The following is a 25,616-nucleotide window of genomic DNA, read 5'->3' on the forward strand; positions in this document are numbered from 1 at the left end:
GGTTTAGCCTTCATTGTAAAGGCTTTTTCCCCACTAAACATGTTGTAGGAGAGATATTTTGTTTTGGAAAATTCAGCTAAAGCTTCCCTTTGTAACCTTTCGCCTTGAGGTTGGCAAAACTGTGACTCTTTTAAATGTTGAGTTTGTTAAGAAAAGATACTCCAATATATCATTTGAAAGTAGGTCCAACATAATACAAACAAAAAGTAACAGATCATTTTATCACTTTTCAGCTGTACAGTTTTCATGAATCTAAGACCTACTTTTTTCAGTTTCTCTGAGTATTTCACAAATTTTTTAAAACATTGCAGTAATCTGATTTGGTCCTGAGCATGTATTTTGGCACATGTTAATAGTACTGTTTTCTGTGTGAGAAATCATTGTAGTGCTTCTCATGCACAGATCTGCAGGAAAGGAGAAACAACTGGTTTTTTGTTGTGATTTATATTTCTGGAAAAATTACATTTCTTTGCCTGCAATCACACTGGCTGTAGGACGGAGGAGGGGGAGAGGTCAAGAGAGGAGAAATTCTGAAGAACAAGAAGATGCTGAAGAAGAAGATAGGGATGTTTTTGAAATGGAAGACTCAAAATCTCCACTAGAGTTGAATAAATGCAATAGAAGGAGCAGTAGGTTCAGTACCATCACAATGCTTACAAAACTACCTAACACAGAAAGATTACAACAAAAGGAAGACAGTGAGGCAGCAAGTTTTTTCCTCTGAATTACAAGATACTATCCCTGCTGCAGAAAAACTACCAGAATATATTTGGTAGGAAGAAGAGAAAGCCATTGACCCCTGCTTCAAAACACTAGGAATGTGCTATGGGGTATGTGATAAGTTAATCTGAATCACACCCTTCTACATCAAAACAAATAAAACAAATATTTGTTATTCTTTTGTATACCTAGTTTATTTTTCCATTTAAAAATGTTTTTTTTCAAGAGTTATTGAGACTCATCTGGTAATTGTTTTGATTTGTCCCCCCACCACGAAATAAAGTGCACAAAGATTAGAAACTTTCAAAACACAAAAACAGTTTTTCTCAGTGCCCATTTTAACAGTTTAAAGAAACAAATAAATGAAATTTGGTTTGTATGTAATTGCATGTCTCATCTATGTATGCGTCTGTGGATATCTAAGTGCTATGTGTCTGCCTTAATAAACATGTTCCTTCATGAGAGAATGTTTTATAGTGTTATAGTCTGATAGAGATGAGTGAAGTGAACATTAAAGTCACACTTTAGTGCTACGAGCCTCACCTGAAAGTCATGCTTAATAGTAGAGAGAATCACTGTAATGGCTAGTAAAGCCTTGTGGGCCTAATTTGCTAATACTTTCTGTTGGTGCTAGGGTAAAACCAAGTAGCACAGAATGGCAGCTCGGATTTACATTCCAAGGCAAAAGATGTTTCATGTGGGAAAGGTGGCACTTTCTCAGTAAAACATCTACCCGGCACCCATTCGCATCAAGTAGATGTTTCTGGAGACAGTGTTTTATAAACTAAAGTTGGAAGCTGGCATGAATAATGCATAATGTGTTGAGTTTTTTCTGGAAGAGATGCAAGGCACATGTGTTAAAGTGCAAAGCATGTATGTAATGCCTGACCCTTGTAGAGTTGTCCCTACAAATAATTTTTATTAGAAGGGTATACTAACAGTACAGATCCTATGCTGGACATCACACATTTATTTAACATACTGCCAGACTGTCTGCGGCAAAAAGCAGAATGTTCAGGCATAACAGTAGAGGTAGGGCATTCTTGGTTCAAAATGGCTCTGTCTTGTTTTCCCCAAGAGGTAAAGCTGTGAAATCGAAAATAATGAACTTGCAATAGACTGTGAATCTGTCTCTGCTTTGTCAATTTGTTTTGCAGGTTATTTAATGAAAAACGGTAAAGCATTCAGACTGGGGTATTGATATACGTTGGGGTGTTGGTTGACATGGGCATGGGCCCTGGTCAAGCAGCAACCAGAATCCCAGTCAGGGTAAGACACAAGCAAATCCCAAATTAACCTGTAGCTTGGCACAGAGCAGTCAGGCTTAACTTAGAGGTAATGTGTAAAGTATATGTGCAACACTTCAAACAGTAAAATAGTGAAAACCCCACACAAAAATAATCTCACACCAGAATAGAAAAATAGAGACTAATTTAACAAATACAACAAGACCAAAATGAGAAAAATCCAATCAGTAGAACAAGACATATTTCATGGTAAATAGCACCAAAAGGCTTAAAGCACCAACTGTGGATATCTGGTTGAGCCGATCAACACAAGGTCACAAGTTCAGGCTGACCGTGATGGAGCGCGGGACGGCTGCAGGAACCAAGTTAGGTCTGGTGAACAGAGTACCTTCAATCCTGGTTTAGGGAGCGTTGAAGATGCGCCATGCAGCTGAAGTGATGCGTCAGTTCCGAGATGCAGCAAGGCTGATTTGTGAGGTCCTGTTCAATTGACACCAAGGATCTTGTTGATGGGGCTTACAATGTGATGTCCGGCATCGGGGACGTGGCACACATTCAGGGTGATGTGTTGACTATGAAGACATAGCAGCATAACCCCACTTCCAAGGGTCCGGGATCAGGGTGGCACCACTTGGAAGGGTAAACTCATAGATGGCAGAGTCCAGGAGCAAGGTAGTTGGAAGCCTGTTATGCTGCTGATGCTTCAGATCAGAAGGCCACCCAACTAGCCCTTGGAGTAACTCTGGGTTCTGAGTTCAAGTGACGCAGGTTGAGTTCTTCTCACCAAGTCATGAGGTCAGCAGGTCAGCACAGCAGAGCATCATTTCCTTCAGAGCAGAGTGGCAGTCCTTCTAGCAGCACAGCAGTCCTTCCTCCTGGCAGAGTATCCACAGGTCCAAAAGTATACTGAAGTGGTGGCGTCTGAGGTTCTTGTTTTATATACAGCTGTGTCTTTGAAGAGGGGAGAAGCTTCTAGAGGCATGTCTTTGAGGTTCACATGTCCCGTCTGTTATCCTATGGGTGAAATAGGTATTGCATTAGTAAAAAACGAATTTACGAGTACCTCACTACTAGGACATGTAAAACTTAAAAGTGCATGTCCAACATTTTAAATACACTGAGCCCTGCCCTTATTGCTATCCAGGGACTAACTTAGGGGTGACAAATGTATTAAAAAGTAATATTTGTGCCTCACAAAAGACCTATATTTCCAGGTCAACAAGGCGGTTAAAACTACACATGCAGGCTTTGCAATGGCAGGCCTAAGATATGTTTAAAGGGCTACTTAAGTGGATGGCATGATCAGTGCTTCAGGCCCACTGGTAGCATTTGAGGCCAGATGTATCATGGTATGGCCTTGCAAATCGCAAATAGTGATTTTTAAGAAATCGCTATTTCCGAGTCGCAATAGGCCATGTATCACTATTGCGAATCGGAATTTGCGATTTCTTAAAAATCACTATTTGTGGTTTGCGAGGCCCAAATACCGAATCGCAATTTGCGAGAACGCAAATTGCGATTCGGTAATTGAAAATCGCAAATTGCGAGAACGCACACCTGGAGGTGCCTGATGACATCACAAGCAGGAAGTGAGTCATCCCAGGCAGTTTGCAGGTGCCACACCCAAACTAGCACTCAGAGAGAGTCAGCCCAGCCACAGAGAGCAACTCTGTGAAGAAGGCAGCACCGCAGAACCACCATGGACACCTCTGCACAGGGAAAGGAGAAGGGAGAAAGGAAGCGTAAACTAAAGTTTAGTGAGCAAGAGCTGGAGGTGCTCACAGAGGAGGTGGTCAGGAGCCATGACCGCTTGTTCGGCAAAAGCTCACTCCAGGTGCCTGAGAGTCAAAAGCGCAGACTCTGGGCAGATATCCAGACCAAAATCTGCACTGTTGGAGTAGCGCAGCGCTCTGTGGAGGAAATAAAGAATAGGTGGTACGACCTGCGGTCCTGTGCCAAGGAGAGGGTGGCAAGACGACTGCAGGAGGCCAGGAGCACAGGAGGCAGCCCACCCACAGATACACCCTCCACCCCGATGGAAGACCTAGTGGAGTCCAGACCCCTCCCAGAAGCAGTCAGTGGGGTCACTGGCATCGATATACCCGGCACACCAAGTACCAGTAAAGGTAAGTGCAATATTGAAATGTAACCCCATATGTGTATGCACAAAAGCCCCTTAGGAATAAGCAAGTAGGGCAAAGCAGTGTGAGAAGTAGTCCATTCCACATCTTAGAAGCAGCACAACAATGTCTTATGGGAGTGGTAGTCCACAACTGAGAGCTGAAAGTAGCACATAGAATGTAATAGGCAGAGCAACACACAGAAGACCACAACACCCACAACATTGTGATGAGAAGTAACTGTACATTTATTAACACTGTGTGACCTTTATTGATACATACATAATTGACATGCTGCATATTGTTGTTGCAGGTGGCCCAGGTCCAGCAGCTACAGCATGTGCCGTTGCACGGGAAACAGACACCCAACCTGCTTCTGACTCTAATACCAGCGAGTCACAGAATATAGCGCCCATCCGACGCAGGGCTAAGGCAGTACCACTATCAGAACTGAGCAGGACTCTGATGAGCAGTAGGATGACTCACACACACCTTCCCCAAGTGGCAGATGCACTGGTATGCAGGAGCCCCGTCCACAGCGTAGCACAACACCACGCAGGATGCCTACGTATGCAGACGCTAAGGCTTTTGAAGCAGGTGAGGGACCATCAGTGTTCGGTGGCTTGAAATCGGCTACGTTAAAGCAGCAGCGCCTGCAAAACAAAAAAATCTCTGCGTTACAAAGGCAGATGCAGGTACACAATACAAACATGGGGGGGCTGCATCGCCAGCTGGAGTGTCTCAATGCGAACATCAATCAGCTGCATGAGGGACGATCCAAGCATCGGAGAATACGAGGGAGCTGACTAGTGCAGTTAGGGAACTGTGTCATGAGCTGCGTCATGACAGAGTTAGCCACCGCAGGCAGGAGAGACGTTTCATGGGTATGTTTGGCGGTTTTGGTCGCTCTGTCAATAGGCTGGCAAATTCAACAGCCTCATATCGCGGTGTGCTGTGGCCGCACAGGTGGAGACAGCGCACAGCAGTAGGGATGTGGCACAAGGACTTGTGCAGATCACGAATGTGATAGACAATATGATGGGTAACCGGTCAGCCACACCAAGTGAACTGGGACTGGGGGACACTGTGGAGAAGTGTGGCACAATGGTTAGAGCGGCAGACCCAGAAGCAGAAATCTGGCTCAAGACCAGGGTTCAAGTCCCGCTTCGGCAGGTCTTGGGCTCAATTCCCTTGGACCAGATAATTCTCACCTCGGTGCCTAATCTAATTAATGGGTGCAACTCTGGGCAATAGCTTGCTTAATCTCCACAACGGCCCCAACAGCGCTTGGATGCCTGGCTTCACCCTGGGGGTGCCCAGGAGTGGACACCTCACTGTGAAAAGCCAGGAGGGGTTCCATAGCAGGTATGAGTACAGCGCCTTGAGACCCTAACGGGTGAGTAGTGCGCTATACAAGTGCAAAGTTTACGGTTTACACTGAGGACACATTGAGCCTCAGCAGCTTAGCTGTGCCCACAACTGATGCTAGACGTTGCAGTGCCAGGCACAGCACTGTCACTGAGGCAGAAAATAGAGGTGCCAGTGAGGCAACTGCGCACTTGCGTGGCCGGAGGAAATTAGTGTATTGGCCACAGGGGACTGTAAATGTTTGTGCCATAAGGAAACTGTGAAGGAATAGTGAATATCTGTTAACTGCTTTTGTTTATTGTTTCAATTACTTATTGTTGCTACTAGGGGAACTGATATTACCTGACATTAAGGTAATACATTTACCTACTACAAGTACAATTGTCAGTAGATTTGTGTTGTTCATACTTACATCTGAAATGGTTGTGCGTGATGTCAGCACGCCTTTGCCTGCCCTCTGCTGCACTGGTCCTGTCTGCTGGCTGTAGGGGTAGTATGGGATCATCATCTTCATCAGATTAAGAATCACATATTTCCACAGGTATGCCTCTGGTGGTAGCTATATTGTGCAAGATTGCACAAGTAGCCACTATTCTACATGTTGTCTCTGGGCTGTACTGTAGTGCCCCTCCACTTTTGTGGAAGCACCGGAAGCGACTCTTCAGCAGCCCAAAGGTGCGCTCCACCACATTGCGGGTTGCCCTGTGTGCTGCATTGTATCTCCGTTCAGCAGGTGTTGTGGGATTTAGATAGGGCATCATCATGTAGGTGCACACTGCGTAGGCACTGTCTCCTGGAAGGACAGAGGGTATAATGAGTAACTGAGCCATCTGACATCAGCACACCATCAATGCACCAGTGTACAGAGGGACAATACCTAGTAGATATCCTTCACCAAACTCCCCAGCTAGCAGTCTTGTGTGAATCCCACTGTGGCGAAAGATGTATGAATCATTTGTGCTCCCTGGGTACCTGGCCATGAGATCAGTTATGATATAGGAGGCATTGCATATCACCTGTATATTCACGGAATGTTGGGATTTACGGTTGTGGTACACATACTCTGTGGCTGATGGTGGACAGATTGCTACATGTGGCCCATCTATGGCACCTAGGACATGGGGGAACTGCCCTAACTGGCAGAAATCTATTTTTGTCTGCTGTATTTCCTGTGGGGTGTGGGAGAATCAGATGTACTGGTGTATTCTGCTCAACATGACGTTGATAAATGCATTGAAAAATCTAGAGAGGGTACTCTGTGAGACTACTCCAGCTGCTGCTATGACCCCTTGATAGCTCCCGAGGCAAGGAGGTGGAGGGAGCATAATACCTGCACATGGGTGGCGATGCTATGAGTCCTATGTGTTGTGCACTGCAATATGGGTTGTAGCTCAGCTATCAGGTCAAGTATCATGGCTGAGCGCAACCTGTTCTTCTCAAATATTTCCTCCTCAGTCTGGTGAATAAGGGTAATGTGCACTCTGAAAATGCGCTCCTGTCTCCTCCTCCCTCTCCTCAAACCTGCCAAGATCCTCATTCTCCTCGCCATGACGTAGAGTTCAGCCATTGTGGAAAAGAGTCTGAGGCATTCTGGGCCTCTTTATATAGATTGCACCTGGTTACCACCTGGTTTCACTTAGTGGTATTTTGCATGTGCAAAATGCCATTCTGCGAAAAATCGCAATTTGCGATTTATTGGTGCATCGAATTGCAACTTGGTTTTGCGAGTCGCATTTTGCGTCTCGCAATCTCCTACTTGAAATACTGAATCGCTAATTGCGATTCGATATTTCATGTCTCAAATTGCGAGACGCAAAATGCGACTCGCAAAACCAAGTCGTAACGCAAAAAAACACAATTTTTGCGATTTCGTGTTTTTGGTCTGTGAATGACTTTCATGCATTGCAGACCACGTTTTTGCATTCCCAAATTGCCAAATTTTGCGATTTGCACTGTTTGCGAATGCAAAAACGTTTGATACATCTGGCCCTTAATTTACAGGCCATGGGCACATGTAGTGCACTTTACTACAGACGTATAAGTACCTTAAATATGCCAATTGGGTATAGGCCAATGTTACCATGTTTGAGCAGAGAGCACACACACTTTAGCTCTGGCTAGCAGTGGTAAAGTGCACAGAGTCATAATGCCAACAAAAAAAAATGTCAGCAAAAAGAGGAGATCTACAGGTACAACATTAAGGGAAAATCATGCACAGAATTCCAGGTCAAACAGGTACCACTGCTACAAATTGTTAGTGCTCTTCTCATGCTAACTTTGCAGAATTGTGGCTGGATTTACAGGATAACGTAAGTATGTGCTTTACATTGACAGTCTGTGTCATGATTGCCCTGCTGTAGAACACTAGCCTGACCACCGAACTTCTAAAGGACTCCAAAGTTAAACTGGCAATTCTTTTTGCTGCCTAAATGGAAGGACTGATGTATCTCAATATCTCTGTCAGTGTCTTGCATTGGAGCATAGGAGACTAAGGCCCTTGTTCTAAACTTGTATAATTGTGTTATGGACAGCCAGAATCCTAGCTCATTGGATACCCCCACAACAAAAACCAGCAATTGTGACTTTTTGACACAGAATGGGCAACAACTGCACTGGTGCTGATATATTTAGGCCTTTTCCATGTTGGTGCCCCCAATTCCAGGCAGAAAACCACAGACACTTTCTTCCTGCTCTGAGGAGGCTAAAAGTATATTTACACATCCCCATATAACATCCCACCCACAACTCTCACCTGAGGCCACGCTTAAGGTTTCCAAGATGCCACGCTTAAGGTTGTCAAGATGTGCATCCTAAGGCTAATGGTGCATAATGGTCCTGCCAGTGGCCTGTGCATTTGCAACATTTAACAGACTATAGTGTCTGTGAGCTTAACATTATTGAGGTCAGAGTTTATGGACCCAATAATCATAATTCCACTGACAGTAAGAACCGTTGGTGATTACATTCCAAGTAGTTTAATGCTCCAAGTCAAATTCCACCCACTCATAATGAGGGCCTTTGAGAGGAAAAATGTTAAATAGACCACAAATAAAAACAGAAATCTAACTGGAATTCAACATGTTTATTTTTTGGTGAGGGAATACTATTTCTTGCTATGGAAGTATGTTTCTACATACAAAAAGTTGCCAAATGAACATTTAAAACTTGGGAGCTGCTTGTGAAAGCTTTAGCTCATTTAAGGAATGTGTTTTGGTGCCATTTGCTTCTACAGCACAGAGATCTTTCTTACGCAAGTAAGAATCTGGTAGTATTACTGTTAAATAGTCCTCCAACATATCTGGAGTGTGAGATACTTCTCCTCATGGAAAGTCCTTGCGAGCTACTATCAAACAATAAAATAATGTTCATTACACTAATTAGCACCATAAGCAAGATTATCAGTAGGAACTACCCAGGCATTTTAAGCAAGGTTGCCAGCAGAAATGCCAGGAAAAAGCATATCCATATTAAATGCCTCCTCCTCACTAATGAAGTAACTGCCAAAGCATCTTGTGTCCTCCACGAAGGACATAACCACAGCAATATGTTTCATCAACTCAGCTTGAATTATCATTCAACTATCAACTTTGTATATGATTTGGAATTTCAGCCTTTAGACCCTACCAGCATATCAGTTTCTGGAAATAGGCATATTTTTCTGTCAAATACCACTTTCCATTTTAGGCAAATAAACTCTATTTTCCAGAATGAAAACTTTTTGGGGAAAAAACATAATTTCTGCTGCCAAAAATCAGTTTTTATTTTTAGGAAATACACAGTGCTCAACCATCAGCTTGTAATTTTCATTGGGTACCCCCATGTGCAAATGCCTCATTTGGACAGATTCTGCTTCAAATGTGCAGTAATTACAATCATAGACCATAGATGCTCAGAATAACAGCAAGGATGTCTGTAATATGCCAATAATGGTCACCATTATAATGGGGCAATCACTGTGACAAGGCTGGGTACCCTAATGCTCAGGATGCCCATCATATACGAGCATTGGTCATTATTATGTGAGGGATAGCCACCATTATGTTGGGAATAGCTAAAAGTAGGCAAAGCTAGGTTTGTGCTATAGAAATACCATAAGCATACATACATCTATACATATATACATACATACATACATACATACATACATACATACATACATACATACATAAATACATACAGCCATGCTCCCAACATCAGTGATGGTTTCCAGTATACTACTAGACCAAGAATGCCAAAATTATGTCATTGTTATGCTATTGTCACTATGTCATGAATGCATACAATTGTGCGCAAGATTGTGATTGAGGATAGCAGATACTTTTCATGGCCCGTGACACCAGACACAGCTTCTCGGGAGCAGCACTGGTTTTAGGGTGGGATACAATGTCTAACACACACAAACGCACAGATACATGTGTAAATGTGCACACCTACATTCACACACATAGACAAATGCACGTCCCTTCATTGTCTCAGCTCTGGATCCATACCCTACCCTCCTCGGTTCTTTGGCTAATCATGACTGCTACTAACACATTTTCACCCTAGCTCCTACAGTCTCACACTTCGGTGGATCAGCACTGTTTACTGCTGACATACCCCTTTCAAGGCCTATTGTTCACACACATGGTATGACTGAAAGAGTAGGATCTATGTTGGATCTATCAGCCTTAGGGTGTCTTCCCCCCAACGTTTTACCTTCCTCCTCCATTTTTCTGGCCTCGTTTTTGCTGGTATTAGGACTCTTCACACTTTACCACTTCTAACCACTGCTTGATTGGGTGTTTCCTCTAAACATGGTAATACTGGCTTGTCCCTAATTGGCATATTTAATTTACTCATAATTCCCCCAGTAAAGTTATACTACCTGTGTGCGGGCCTGTATATGAAATGCTGTTAGTGGGTCTGCAGAAGACAGCAACTTAAGAAGCCCTTTAACCATGTCTCAGGCCTGCCGTTGCAGAGCCTCTGTACAGTTTTAAAGTGCCCTTTCCACCTGACAAAATAAACCTTTTGACAGGCCCAAGTCTTCCTTTTTAGTCCATATAAATTACCCCAAGAGAAGACCCTGGGCAGCCCAGAGGGCAGGATACAATGTATTTAAAAGATAGGACATGTAGTATATTGTGACATTTTCTTACAAAATGCAACCTTGTATTTTGAAGCATTTGTCAATCACATCGGATTAACAATTTAGTTAATTTTGTGCTGCTTAGTCAATACAAATATTATGATTTAAATGTTGGTTATTGAGTGTTTATATGCAATTGATTTCACAAGATTGAAGAGATGTTGAGAATCCTGTTCCAATATTCTTTATTCCTGATTGAAGGAAGCTGGATGTCTTTATAGTGCACTAATTTGAAGTACACTGTGTAGAGAGTCTAGTGGATCTCCAAAGTTCTACAGAGGCAGAAATAGATAGGTCTAGTGCCCTTTTCGTGGTAGTGTGGGTGATCATCTAGGCTTGCGAAGATGTTGTGTTAATCATCTGTTGTACTCACAGAGGTAATAAACGGGACACACACTTAAATAATAAATCAGAGACTAATTTAGAAAAATAGCAGCTGTTTTTTTATATGCCTTGAACCCAAGAACTTTGTTATAAATTAAGCAGTTTTTCAATTAAAAATACTTTGCTGGTTCAAAAATGGACACAGTGCAATTGTCAGAGTCTTCAATGTTAGCCTGTTGAAGGAAAACAAGAATGCATTTTCTCAGGTAAGTACACAACTTACAACACCAGTCTTCAGGGTTTTAGGCTAGCACCAGGCAAGTTTCAGGTTCATACCAAGTGTGTACCCACAGAAACACGGGGTGGCTGGGTGCCAAGGTCGAAGTCGGAGTTGGTGTCCGATGTTAATCAATGGAGATGGGGTGGCGGGATTTAAGATGGGCTGTTCCAAGGTAAGTAAGGACGTTGTCGTAGGTTGGTCTCTGGGGGTTGAGGAAAGCACCAGGGTGGGCGCAGGACAGCACCAAACTTACATCCTCAGCAGCACAGGGGTGGCCTGGTGCAGTGTGCTAACACAGCACCGGGCCCCCAATGCTATCTAATGGAGACTGGGGGTATCCGCTGTGGTGCTGCTTACAGGTGAGTAGAGCAGAGTCAGGGATCAATCTCCCCAGGTTGAAGCAAGGACCAGGGGGGCCACAAGGTAGCAGCAAACTTACACCCTCAGCACCATAGGGGCAGCCGGGTACAGTGTGTCAACACAGCATTGTGCTCCCAATATTAGTCAATGCAGGAGATCACTTTCAGAAACAGGCTGCAGGCTCTGGCCAGGGGGCCGGAAGAGGTCAACTCACAGCTGCCCAGGTAAGTTAAAATGCCAGAGGTCATAGGGACACCAATGGTCTAGCTCCATAAGGCCCAGGGGCTCCGGTGCAGGGGTGTCTTTTGGTGTCGGAAACAGCTTACCAGGCAGGTTGCGAGCAGAAAGAGCCCTCAGATTTAGGCTGCAGGCATTGCTGTAGAGACCAGCAGGGGTCATCCCACAAAGGAATCTGAGTCAGAAGCACTGGGGAACCTACACTGGACTGGTCGGCCACTTACACTCGAGCCGTGGCGTCGGGTGCAGTGGTGGATCCAGGCGGCGGTTTCACAGTTCCTGGGGCAGACATCTTTCTTCTTTCAAGATGTTTCCTTTGGACAGGTCTGCTGCTCACTGAAGTTCCTGTTCTTTATTGAAGGCAAGCAGTCCTACTAAAGCTTTGGAGGTCACTGGGCTGCAGGACAGCCATCTTCTGGGAGCAGGTTTCTTTGAAGGCTGCAGTCAGGCCGGTAGTGCTGGGGCGAAGTCAGTTTGTGTCTTCAGTCTCCTCTGTTGGATGACTTCTGTTTTGTCCAGCTCTTCTTAGGTCAACAGGAATTTGATTCTAGAGTTCAGCAGAGCCACCTAAATACTGTATTTAGGGGTGTTACAGGGAGAGCTAGGTGGGAGCCAATGGGTTACTCACCTTTAGGGTGACCACACCCTTCCTATGACCACTTCCTCTGGGAAGTGGCATAGCCCTAACCCTATTGGCCTAATTCCTTCCATGCAGGATGGAGAAATTTAAGTTGTGGTGTCCAGCTTGTCCTCCCTACAGGTGGGACTGGCATGAAGTGGGAACTCCTCCTAAGTTACTACATTTTCCTGCCAGTCCTACTACCAAAAGTGGGGTCAGGAACTGGGAGTCAGCCCCTTCCACCATTTAGAGAGGCCCAGGTCCCTCTTCAAAGGTGGTAAGGTCTTTGAAGCTCCCCGCCCTGGAATGGCCATCCTGCCTAGGAGAGCAGGGCATGCCTCTGCCTAGAGCAGGTCTTTGTTCTGAGCCCTCAAGAGCATTGGCTCTCACTTCAGGGGGCCAGAACTCTGTCTAGAGTGTTTGCACTGGTTCTGACCAGTCAGTGCCCACTCTAGGAGTTGGTAGGTTTCAATGGGGCACCTGTAAGGTGCCCTCTGAGTGCATGTATTAGTAAATCCATCACTGGATTCAATGAGGGTTTATTAATATGAGATATTTGATACCAAACATCCCTATTGTCAGTGAAGCCATTATATAACCGGGGAACTCATAATGACCAGTGTCCAGCACATGTACTTAAAACGGCTGCACTGTTCACTTACTATGTCTGAGAATTGACAAAACATAGCAGAGACATATCTGCTCAAGCAGGTATGCCCTCACATGCAATATAATGCACCCTGCCTCTAGGGCTGGAAAGCCTGCCAGAGAGGTGTCTTACATATATTGCATGCAGTGTGCAGGGGACAGGGCACGCGGGCTGTGTGTCATGTTGTGTTTTCATTTTAGGTCTGCACCAAGACACTCAGCCTCTGACGGCAGCACTGTTTGCACTTAGGTGAGAGGGTCCCTGAGGGTAGCAAAATCTGTACTGCAGCCCTCAGAGCATTTCCTTTAGTACCCATGCCCTTGGTACCAGGAGTACCATTTACTCTGGACTTACAGTGACAAACAAAGGTTTGCCAATTTGGGAAAATGACTGTGCAGTTTTAGGGAAAGAGATCTGGCACTGGGGACCTATTTAGAAGAGACCCAGTGCACCTTAAGACAACATTGCAGGAAAGGAGGGAAAAAGTGAAGGGGTGACCATGTTAAAAGAAGTACTTTTCTACACTGATGTTCACAGTTTTCTATACCAATGCAGAAGATACATTATTTTGACACATTGTGTTAGTCTTTGTAAAGAAATGTCTCTTTAAGTGTTCAAGTATGTGCTCAAATATAATTTTTCACATTTTATAAACATGTTTCATATATAGAAAAGTAATGTTCAGATTAAATCATGATTACGTAAAATGGACAATAAAATGGAAATAGCAAATGTCTTTGGATTTTTCTTAATCTTTATGTCAGAAGCATTCATTTTGATTATTCAATTTGAAGGTTACATGAAACATTAGTAATATTTTTATGGATCATAAGAGAACAATAAATTGAAGCAAAGTTTTAGTTTCTCTATAACAAAAACTATATACATTAATTAATACAGTGTTGGAGGATACTATTGAGCATATAATGGTCATTGAAAGTGATCTTCTGAAATTAGAAATTGGAATTGGTCTTGATGGCATACTAGAATGTACAGGATCTTTAAGAAGTAATATAACCCAAAGCTATTACGGCATTCCTGAAACTGAGTACTGATTGTTCTATAGCATATGGGAAGAAATAAGAAAACAAACCTTGTTATGTTTAAGCAGAGGTAGTACATGAATAGGAGTGGGCGGAAGTCACAAAATTGGACTCTGAGGAATTCCACATAGTTACAAAAACAACTCCACGAGATTCTAAGGAGTTCCGCCAACAGGCGGAAATAGGCATGTTGCACTACTCGAGCTGTGATTTAGCGATGGGAGTGTGTTTGACAGTGAAAAATCAGCACAAACTGCACCACATGGCACATACTCAAGTTCATTTTGTTGTTGATTGAGTCAATTTTCTACTTCAGCAGCAGCCTTCGGACAGCGAATGGGTGAGAACGCCTGTGACTGTCTGCATTGGAAAAATCGCCCTGATACCCTCCTAGAAACCGAAAATAGTGCTAGGGGATGCTAAATATAACTTGTGCTGCCAACCTACTGTTTTGGTGCGTGCACAAGAAGAAATTCTGCAACACAGTGATTCGCAGAATTTGACTGGAACTTGATTTTACAAGTGTAACATGGAGTCACCAAAATTCGGCCTATTCTGATGACAGAACAGTTTATTTTACCCATTCCCTATATATCACATGGCATTAACACTAAAAAAGTATACTTAACTTCAGTGCATTTCAGAATTTTTCATTGTTGAAAAAACTTTATAGTTATTTTCAAATTAGTTGGTCCAAAAAGGGAGTAATACTAAGACACACTTGGAATATTGCAACAGAAGGTGTGTATCAGCTGTTTTAACTCTGAGCCACTCCATTGTCTTCAATGGAGTGCTCAACATTTCAGTGTTGTAATTATAGTTCATTGTGAGTGAGTTAGTATGTAATTTAGGGTTAACATACATTTCTTCACTCATTCTCTATTTCTTTTCCTTTTTTGGTTGTAAGACAGTGCCTTTCAATCACACTCACTTAATAAATGGTAATTTACTGCACTGTTCATGTTATCATTCACACTGGGGAAACCACATGGGAAAAAAGCAAATTAGTTTGGTAATGTAAGCATTCTATGTAAACTATGTAGAGAAGACCTTGTCCCTTCTAACAGAATAGAAATTTCAATTAGAAACCTATATCAGTTGGTAAACTCTGTGGATATATTCAGTGTGTCATGGTATTTTATTTGTAGCTTTATTCCTAACTACAAGAAATCACTATGAAGTCTATAATTCAGATTTTAGAAATATCTGAACCAATGTTTCAGTGTAAGGCGTATGTAATTACATCCATCCAAGCCCAAATTATTTTTCAGTGTGCAGTGACCAGATAATATTGTTTCTCATTCATTAAAGATTATAATGTCTGCAGTGACATATGTCTTTCTCCCCGCCCACGGAGACCTGAACACATTTGAAATGTGTAAATTCTGAATTGCTTTTTATGTAATCTGGTCCACATCTCTGCAGCATCACAATTTTGAAATACCTTAATGAAAAATATATCTGTTCTACAGTTTAAGAATGCATTGTTCAGTGCAACTTTTGCTGTTAACATTTTAAATGAAACAGATTTGCAATCTGATATGTTCAGTTGTTCAGAAGCAATCACTGTACTGGAAGAGTAATCACATTTTGCATATTCATATTCCAGATGTGTTAGAAATGGGCCTCTGGTATGCAGTCAGTTTGCACTCTAGTCATGGCAATGGAGATACACACTCAAGATAACTCCTGCTCACCCCCTCGGTAACTTGGTGTAAGCAGTCAGGCTTATTTCAGAGGCACTGTGAAAAGTATTTGTACCAACACACATACAGTAATAGAGTGAAAACAATACAAAATGGACGCCACACTAGTTTAGAAAAATAGGCAATATTTATCTAAATCAAACAAGACTAAAACAACAAAAATCCAACATACACAAGTTAGGATATGAAGTTGCAAAAGAATTAGAGTCTTACTGCATAGAAAACAATGGAAACGTTGTTGCTACACAGAGTACCTGGTTTGCGTCAAAAATAAAGCCACACGGGTGAGCGTGCGTCGGAAAAGTCAATGATGCCTTGATTCCTTGCTCGTAAGTGAGGCAGTGCGTCATTTCTTCTCTGGTCGGGTAGGCGATGGGTTGTTTTTCTCTATCGCAAGGGAGCAATGTGCCGATTTCCAGACAGGGCATCTCAGATCTGCGCAGGTTCATGATGACTTTGACGTCTAGCAATGATGTGTGTGAAATTCGGTTGCACAGTGTTGGAAAACTGCACTATGTGGGGTTTGCGTCATTATCAGCAGCCGCAAGTGAGTGTTGCGGGCAGCCGCAAGTGAGTGTTGCGGGTGTTTCTCCAGCTTCGATGCATTGATCTCTGTAAAAGTACAGATAAAGGGACTCACAGCCCTCATACCAACCATAAGAAAGAAAAAGACACAATAGGAAACCATGAAAGGGACCATATCCTTATTAGTAGAGCTGCTATATATTGATTCAGTATCCGCAATTGCAGGCACAGAACCATGAAAGGCAGCTGAGATCCATAACCATCTATCTAGAATACATCACAATAACTGTTCCGTCAGGATAGTCTATCTACGAAGTTGCTAGTATCTGCCATTCCACCTAATGATTCAGACCCTTTTTCACTGTATCTGCAAGCCAAATCCATTGGTTCTCTTTAATGGTTAACAGGCGGTCCACCTTTGCACGTCTTTTCGAGGGTTTTATAACATCAAGCACAAACCAGTGCATATCGTTGGGGGCATGTTTCATAAAATTATAATGTTCAACCATAGGAGCATTCACAACATTACACAGTATTCGTGATTGATGTTGAATAATCCGTTTTATGACCTCCTGAGTTGTTTTACCAATGTAAAACAAAGAACATGGGCATTGAATACAGTAAGTAACATTTTTAGAGCCACAATTAGAAAAATATTTCAGCTGCCATGTTCTCTCATCTAGACAACGTGTGTTTACAATTTTAGTGGAAGCACATGCACTGCAATCCCCACATAGGAAATGTCCATCCCTTGGTGTTAGCCCCCAATTGTTACTCAGTGTGCATGGTCCTGGTTCAATGTAGGCTCTCACTAGACTGTCTCCCAAGTTTGTACCCCTTTTAAAGGCAAATAATGGGTTCTCAAGTGGAATATCAGGAGAGGCTAGTAAGTGGCAATTTTTTAAAATAATCTTTCTAATTCCATTTGACTCAGAACCAAAAGTTGTAACACAAGTCATATGAGAGTGGACAGCTTTCTCTTTGACCTAGAGTAAGGCTTGTCGATCGTAATACCAGGCACATTTCGGGGATCTTTTAACCAGTCTGAAAAGATAGACTCTTTTGATCAATTTGGAAATTAGAGTCTTGGCTTCCAAAAAATAGTCATCTTTCTTGGTGCAACTACGTTTAATCCTTAAGAATTGTCCAAACAGTAAATTGTCCCTTAAATTCCTAAGATGATGGCTATTATATCTCAGAAGAGTATTTCTGGCAGTGGGTTTAGTATATAGGCCTACATACAGCTCACCCTCATCAATTAAAATGTTTAATTAAAAAAAAATAATGGAATGGGTATCATATTCCAGGGAAGATTTTCAGTTGGTATTTTGATTATTAATCCATTTGTGAAACTGTAGTGAGTCACTTATTGGACCATGCCAAATAAAGAAGAAGTCATCTATATACCGGAGCCATTTTGTGATGTATCTCCCATAGATTTGCAATATCAGGAGCAAAAATATCTCCCATCACTACTCCCTTTATTTGTGCAAAGAACTCATCATTGAATAGGAAGTAATTGTGTTCCAATGCAATCTGAGCACAACTTGTGATAAAATCAGTAGGGACCCTATGAGGTCTTGATGTAGAGTCAAGAATGGTGGTAATTACCTCAAGTGCCTCACCTTGTGGAATATTGGTGTACAAGTTTTCTATATACATAGTAATCAAGATGTCAACCTCAGGATTAAAAGAAGCCCCTTCTATTTGAGTGATCACAGACAGACTATCTGTTGTGTATGACTTGGTTAGGGGTACAAGCGGTTTGATGAAAAAATCAACATATTCTGCAAGTGGTTGGAAAACAGATTGGCAGCCAGCCACAATAGGTCTTCCTGGTGGTTTCTTTGTATCTTTGTGGATTTTGGGTAAAACATAAAAGGCTGGAAAGACAAAATCATCCTTATTAAGGTAGTCATTTTCCATTTTACTTAACCACCCACCATGCAGACCCTTATTGGTCACTTCACGAATTTCACTTCTGATGGATGGTGTAGGGTCTTTCTTTCATTTGCTGTAAATGTGAAGGATTAAGTAGTTGTCTTAAAACTTGCTGTTCTTAATCTCTTCTATCTTGAATACTGATGCTTCCTCCTTTATCCGCAGGTTTGATAACTAGATTTTTATTTCTGGCTAGGGAGGATAAAGCTTCATTTTGAGCTCTAGTAAAGTTGGACTTCACATATTTATGTTCCTTGAATACTCTCTCTACCTCAAACAGAACAGAATTCTCAAACTTTATCTAATATAATATGTCCTTCTGTAATACTGCCTTATTTGACATTGTCTTCAGTCTACAATTCTTCACTCTTCCCACAGTCATAACCCTTTTGCTTCACTAACCTAGAAACACAATCTGCTGTCAAGTGAATTGATAATTCTGCAATGCTGCAATCCATTTGTCCATACTGGAGAACGCGGAAAGAAGATCCTTTTAGATGAAGATCTTCTGTGAGGTGTGTGGTCTGAATAAATATCAAACAATATTCCACAAAAAAGAGGAACTTTCAGATGACCTGAAAATTAGAAACATTTTCTTTTTTCAATGGTAAGCAGTTATACTCTGCCACGCTCAATGCCTTTGAAGCAACACATATGATAACTTCCATCTCATCATACACTTGCTTCAATACAGCCTCAAGACCTTTCTCAGTAGCAACTCTGATCAAATGGCAAGGCATTCCAGGTATAATACTCTGTGGATTGTGACCACATGCAAGTCATCTTTAATGTCTTAAAATGTCTGCTGGTATTCTTCAGTCCATCCAACGTTGACACCCTCGCTTAGCAAAATACAAATGTCACAGGTGTGCTAGCAAATTCTGACACAAATGTTGGATTAAAACTCCACCATTTCCAGAATGTCTGAACTTCCTCTTTTTTCACAGGATTAATCAAATATGAGAATGATCTTAACCATTTTATCTTTAGAACAGCTTCACTCAGCTGATATCACACCATTATGGTTTAATTTTGAACCCAAAACATGCACTGCTTATCTTTCCCTGTAAGCTCAGTCAGTTTGAAGAGTTCAAGTACCTTCTTGCTCTGCCAGTATGTTCCTCTAAGCTGTTTACATAGACCAAAATGACATCTTGAAAACACATTAACAGGATGTTTCCCTCACAAGATAGTCATTAATCATTGAAATACCAATGCTCTTGAGCATAAACCAAATGGCATTCAGTTGAACAGATGTGATAAATTAAGGCAAATTTCATGATTTATCACTCAACTTGACCTTATGGTAAGCTGAACTGATTCCCAAAGAAGTAAAGAACTTGTTTAGTTCATTTCAAATGTAAGATTATTTAGACAACAGTCAGGCAAAAATATGTAATGCACAGTTCTATCCATCAAAATGTAAAACTGACTTACTTGTATAAGCTAATTCCTTTTTAAAAAATCCATATTTTTACTGCCTTTAAAATCTTCCCAGTGCAGATCAGATGTTAAAAAATACAAATCAAAAATTGTTTCTAGGCTGGCATAGGAGATAAAATACCATATTTAATTATTAAAAATTATTTTCTTATATGCCATAATAAAAGAAATCAACAGAGCATGAGAAGTGGAACATTTCCCTCCTTAACCACAGCAACAATCCCTATTATTTCCTTGTATGAACCTTATTGCCTCTAAGCACTTGTAAAGGGGATTAGGACTGCCCCTGTATTTACAAAATAACTTGCCTCAAGTCAAGGTACAGTAGATAGGAGATGGGAGGGAAAAGCAGTTCCTTTATTCGAAGAAGCTCTTGATGACTTTGCTGATTTAATCATGGATAGATAATTCAAATCATCTTTGTTGATTTGAAATTAACCAAAGAGAGTAATTCAAATTTTAAAGGAGAATCACAATCAAATATTTTAAGAAGTGACTGCATACAGTAATCATTTCCTTTTATATGTCCTGGACCTAGTCTAACTCACTATTTTAAATTCCCTTTATGTAAAGAATGGTTATTTTGGGTTTGCTGAGGCTAACAATAGATGACATGTATTGTTAAGATATCTGTATGTTCATTCCATTGGAGTTAATCCTGAAAACCCATGCCAAACTAATTATAGGAAGACACTTTGCCCACTCTTGCACGATCAATATGCCATGTGAAAGACCTAATTTCACACACAAATATCAGGGTTTCTGCTTTCTCCATCTTTGTTGTCAACTTATTAAGTTCAGAATAGTAATGAAAAACTGTTCATTTTCTCTGCACCCAATTTATGTGAAATCCTTCATGATCAGGTCTTCTGCAAAGACAAGGAACGTGAGCCCATCTTTGGGGAGTAACAAGCCATTTTTAAAAATGTTGAAGATATATCCGCTAAAAATGAATACATAGACTGGGGGCCAGAGTGAAATCTTGTCTTAAATCATTCTTAATTGGAATGTTCTTTGACAAACTACCTTCTAAGTCTATGTGCGCCCTCGCCCAATTGCCCTTGTAAAGTTCTCTCATGATGGAAAAGAAGCTCTGAGGAAAATGTGTTCTTCTTAATTGATACCACAATAGCTCTCAGTTAACATAATCAAATGTGGCCCAGTAGTTGACCTGACAGCAAAATAAGTTATGCCTCACCTCATTCCACTTCTGGGCTGTAAACTAAATGCCAAAACCGTAATATTTGGTGGAATGACCTTCCTTAAAACCACCTTGCTCCACAGGCATTACTTGTGTCCCTATCCAATCCTTCAAGGCTAAGAGTAAAACATTAGCATTCATGTTACCACCCATCTCTATCAAGCTTATTAGCCTATAGTTTTTGGTGTTATCTTTTTTGTGAACTTTTTCAATGACCGCCCCCTTCCAGCTTCCTGGGGACTGACCATTAGATATTTTCCATTAAAATATTTTGTTGATCCAACAGCTCTGGACACATTAAAGGTAGAAATAATTTTCTTTATAGCAGTAACGGAGAATAAAGGCAGAATTTCTTCATCACAAACATATTTTTCAGGGAGGACTATATAGACCCATTACCATATTCTTCAAACATTTTAACTAAGCTTCCCCCAATACCATGCACATCACTGAGGCAGATTTTCCCCACATACCTTATTGGATTAAGTTACAAAATGTGTTTATATCCTTGGTTGAGATAGCTGGCAACACAGCATCTAAATATGTATTTTAATATATTATTTTTTACCATTTATCAAAACCTTCTAGTGCAACCTCAATACTCTATTGCCCACTTTAATTTGCATATTGTTTGTCAACTTTATTATTTTAACTTTCTTAATTACATTTTTAAGCCTAACAATGTGTGCTTCTTAATCTAACATTGGCTACGTAACCATATTTTCTCTATTTTACTTTTAAACAATTAGCCATTTCCTTCATTAGCATGAAATATCATCAAATAGTACCAATATCTCCTACATTAGATTATTGATCCCCATATTATCTTGGTAGTGCAGGAGTAATTTTAATTGATTCTCATGTATATGAGTTTGTAAGTCACAAGGGAAAATCCATATTCAGGGGTATTCTCTTGTCCCCTACTATTGACTTGTTCCAATGTAGAATGGCTCTTAATGGCCAGTTGTCACTGGCTTATGACTGGACAACTTGGAAATCAGTAATCAGCTCAAAATCAACAACAAGCTTGTATAGATATGTAATCTAGTGGGCATCTCTGATTACTATTACAGAATGTTGAGCTGCCTGAGTATCAGAACTAAAGCGACTATTTAACCAAGCCACACCTCATGAGGGCAAAGAGTTTACATATTCCAAACTAATTATGAAATGACACAATCCAGAACTACAGTTGTGCATGGATGTTATAAGTGGAAAGTTAATCATGTTGATTTTGATTGTCTCTCCATAAACTGGGATTAAAGTAGCCCTGGAAAACTGCTGAATAAGTCTAGCAAATCATCAACAAAGTTCTCCTGATGTTGCTTATTATAGACATTGACAGGTTTACATATGCATTTATCTCTGGAAAGACATCATTAATGGGTGAATTTGCATAGAATTAAATACGCAATCACATTTGGTGATAACCTGACTTTTATTACTTGCAATCTTTGATGACGCTGGGCTTAACAAACTTCTTGATGATCAGCCTCTACTGTTAGATATAATATACTTTTGCATTTGAACAAAGTCTTCAGTCTTTGAAATGTCTTCACACTGCAATGTCTCTTGGAAAGGAATGATATCATTCTGACAAACCAATAGTTCAAACTTTTTCTAGATTTTGGAAACTCTAGTACACATCTCTTCATAGAGCTTGCATGGTTATGTTAAAATAGATTAGATTCTGATATCTCAAATTCCATCTCTTGATCCATAAATATTTTAACTCCTTGTGACAAAGGTTCTAGATCACAAGTCAAAATGAATTCCTTTACCAAGTTATAATGCAGCAGATGTTTGTGACTGCCTTCCCATGTTTGTTCCTGGTAAACCTAACATGCTTTAAACCCTTTCAGGAAATTGCTTAAAGGGAATGGCAGTCACATATTGTCTGCACTAGATGGGAGTGTCTTAATGGTCCTAATTTCTTTCTTTTTGCCGTATCTAACTAGATCTGCATATAAGCACAGCTTATTTTTTCTCAATTTATTCAGCAAATTAGGTTGATCAGAGTTTGTTATTTCCCTCTTTTTTTCAGCAAATTGGGTTGATTAGAGTTTCTTGTCTGATTACTGCATTTGATTTTACTCTTGTTCAAGTATTGTCTGCAAGGTAACTGAATCTCCATCTCTATTCTTCAAAAGGCCATTCTCTCTGACAGGATTCCGAACTGAGCAGAGTCAGTTGTGGTCTTCTGAAGTTTGCTACTATATGTACAGGATTTGTTAATTGTCTCCTATTTTGGTAAATTCTTACTTTTAAGGTCTTCCTGAGTGGCCTCACAGTTGGAGGTGCTCATTCTCTTTTGAAGGGAGAAAAACTACTTTCTAACTTCCTACTTACTCCTATATCGGGGACACTACCTTTCTTACTTTGTAAACCTTTTTGGTTCCTATAATTTCCAATTTTTATTTGTCAACCAAGATCTATTAGATATTAGGAAATAGTGTCTAGTTTCTAAAAAAACACAGTTACCTCATCTTTGAATTAGCATAGATCTACGGGAAATGAAAACTGATGAATCTTGGGATGTTTCTGCAAAAATATTTTAGGAATCATTCTCCATTGTGCGTGAAAAGTGTAACTCTACAAGTCTTACTAAAAACGGCATACCTGAGATTATTTGTTGCCACGCTAAGTCTAAGATGTTTAAGTATCCTGAATGGAACTTCATTGTGTCATTATTCAATACTAATCCTTTAAAGATCCAATGCAGGGGTCTCTGCATTAAAAGCAGTACATCCAACATATATAATAGCAGAGAAGCTGATGTGTCTAAGTAGGATAAGGCAGACAAATTCCCTTTCATTTAATTGCCCAAACCAACTATCTTACAATCCCTCTGCCGATAACCAAGTTAGATTTTCAAATTCTGTTGATTGACTATTCATTCCAGTGTCCAGCCACAGTGATTAGAGACTTTCCAGCTCTATTCCCTGAGGTCAGTTCAGGAGATGAAGGCAGGCAAGGCTCTAACAACCCTAAGACCAAGCCTTGTGATAGCTGGGAAAGGCCCATCATATTGATGAATTCCAATGTAATTTACCTCACATTCTGGTTGAAGTCTCAGATAAAGAATGCAATTCTTCCTTTCAATTGGATGTGAAATGCTTTCCCACAAACTTCTTAACAGATGCCACTAACATTGACTGACAAAGTTATGTATACAGATTTTAATTGCTCTGCAGCATTTCCTGTTAATGAGCCCTTATTAGTTTACTTTGCTGCTCCCTTATTATTTCTGCATCTGAAGGAGTTCTCCTTTATCCAACCAAAGAGATCAATTTTAGTTTAGCATTCATACCAAAACTCCTGGTAGGTCTCCTTTTTAAGGATGATATTTTTTAAAGACAGAAATCACTACTCAGATTGCTTGCCTTTAACAAAACTGGGGTACTAAAATTCACTAAAGAAGAGAAAACACAGCGACCCCGGCAAAATATTTAAAATCATTCAACTCACCACACACCAGAGGATTAGTTAACAATTCTTACCACTACACACACCCTTGATGGAGTCTGATAAATATTTAACAAAGAGATACTTCTAGAACACTCCCTTATTTAACTCTCTTCGTTCCACATAGAGACTAATTTCTAAACTGGCCTTACACCCTGAAACACCAGGTGCCCACTACTCAATGGCCTCAACACACAAACTATCCAATTCGGTCTTGACTGAATTCTTAACACTAAAAGGAATACCCTTCAACTTACATGCATCAGGTAAGGCCCCATCCTCAAGCTTCATAAAATAGACATAGGGCATACGTATAATGCCCTCACGCCACCTTGCGGCACATTAACGTTATTATTTTTTACATTAATGTGGCCCAAGGAGGCCAAAATCCCCACACCGTATTTACAGAGCAGCGCAATGCGCCAGGCATAATGTATTTAAAGGGGGCGTTCCCACGTTAGGGCAGCCGGAAAAATTGCGCAAGGAAATCTATGAGATTCCCTTGTGCCATTTTTTAACGGCACTTTTAACTCCTGCTTAAGAGCAGGTGTTAAAAGGGGGCTTCCATTCTTTAGAATGGCCCCCTATGTTCTATGCAGGAGTATTGCCAATATTTTGCTGCTGCTCCTGCAGAGGACATTAATAGCATCATGAGAAATTACACTATTGCCCCCTACCCCGCACCATAGTGCACGGCGCACACATGGTGGCAGTAGGGGGGCACTAAGCAGCGCAGGGAAAGTGGCACTGCACTCGATGCAGCGCCACTTTCCATAAATATGCCCCATAGTTTTAAGGGACATCTCTGATAGATTTTAATGTGGCACGCTTAACACGGTAACTATATTAACTTTATTGTCAAAATGTTTCCTACCCTTTCTTTGTAACTAACACTAGGCTTAGTAAAATCCTCCAGGTAAAACATTTTTTTTACCTTTAACTGTAGGTGGATCAAAATAGGAGCCCCCCCCACACCAATTAGGAACTAGCTTTGGACCTGTGGATTTGAAATGGATGATGTGAGGAAAAGTTCTGATATTCAGTCAGACCTCAGGTTGTCCATAAATCATGAAACACTTTTTCCCCATTCATTTTTCCATAGGGATTTTGAACAACAATAGCTCTGAAACTACTAGATGGAATTACACCAAATTTGGCAGGAAGGCAGGTCCTGGTCGGAAGAAAATCCTTGTTTGTTTTGGTATAAATCCATTCAGTAGTTTTTGGGCAGCCGAGA

The 25,616-nt window shown here is 40.9% G+C and overlaps 1 long non-coding RNA gene across 1 annotated transcript in view; it reads right to left on the bottom strand.

Moving 5' to 3' along the window:
• Window positions 1–895: 895 nt before the first annotated feature.
• The window catches only part of LOC138283336 (uncharacterized), an 87,350-nt gene continuing 62,629 nt past the window's right edge, over window positions 896–25,616 (bottom strand). The window contains exon 3 of the long non-coding RNA XR_011201198.1: window positions 896–2,981. This is a non-coding gene — a long non-coding RNA (uncharacterized lncRNA). The remainder of the gene's footprint in view (window positions 2,982–25,616) is intronic.

This window comes from Pleurodeles waltl, chromosome 3_1 (assembly GCF_031143425.1).
Source record: "Pleurodeles waltl isolate 20211129_DDA chromosome 3_1, aPleWal1.hap1.20221129, whole genome shotgun sequence".
Lineage (NCBI taxonomy): Eukaryota > Metazoa > Chordata > Amphibia > Caudata > Salamandridae > Pleurodeles > Pleurodeles waltl.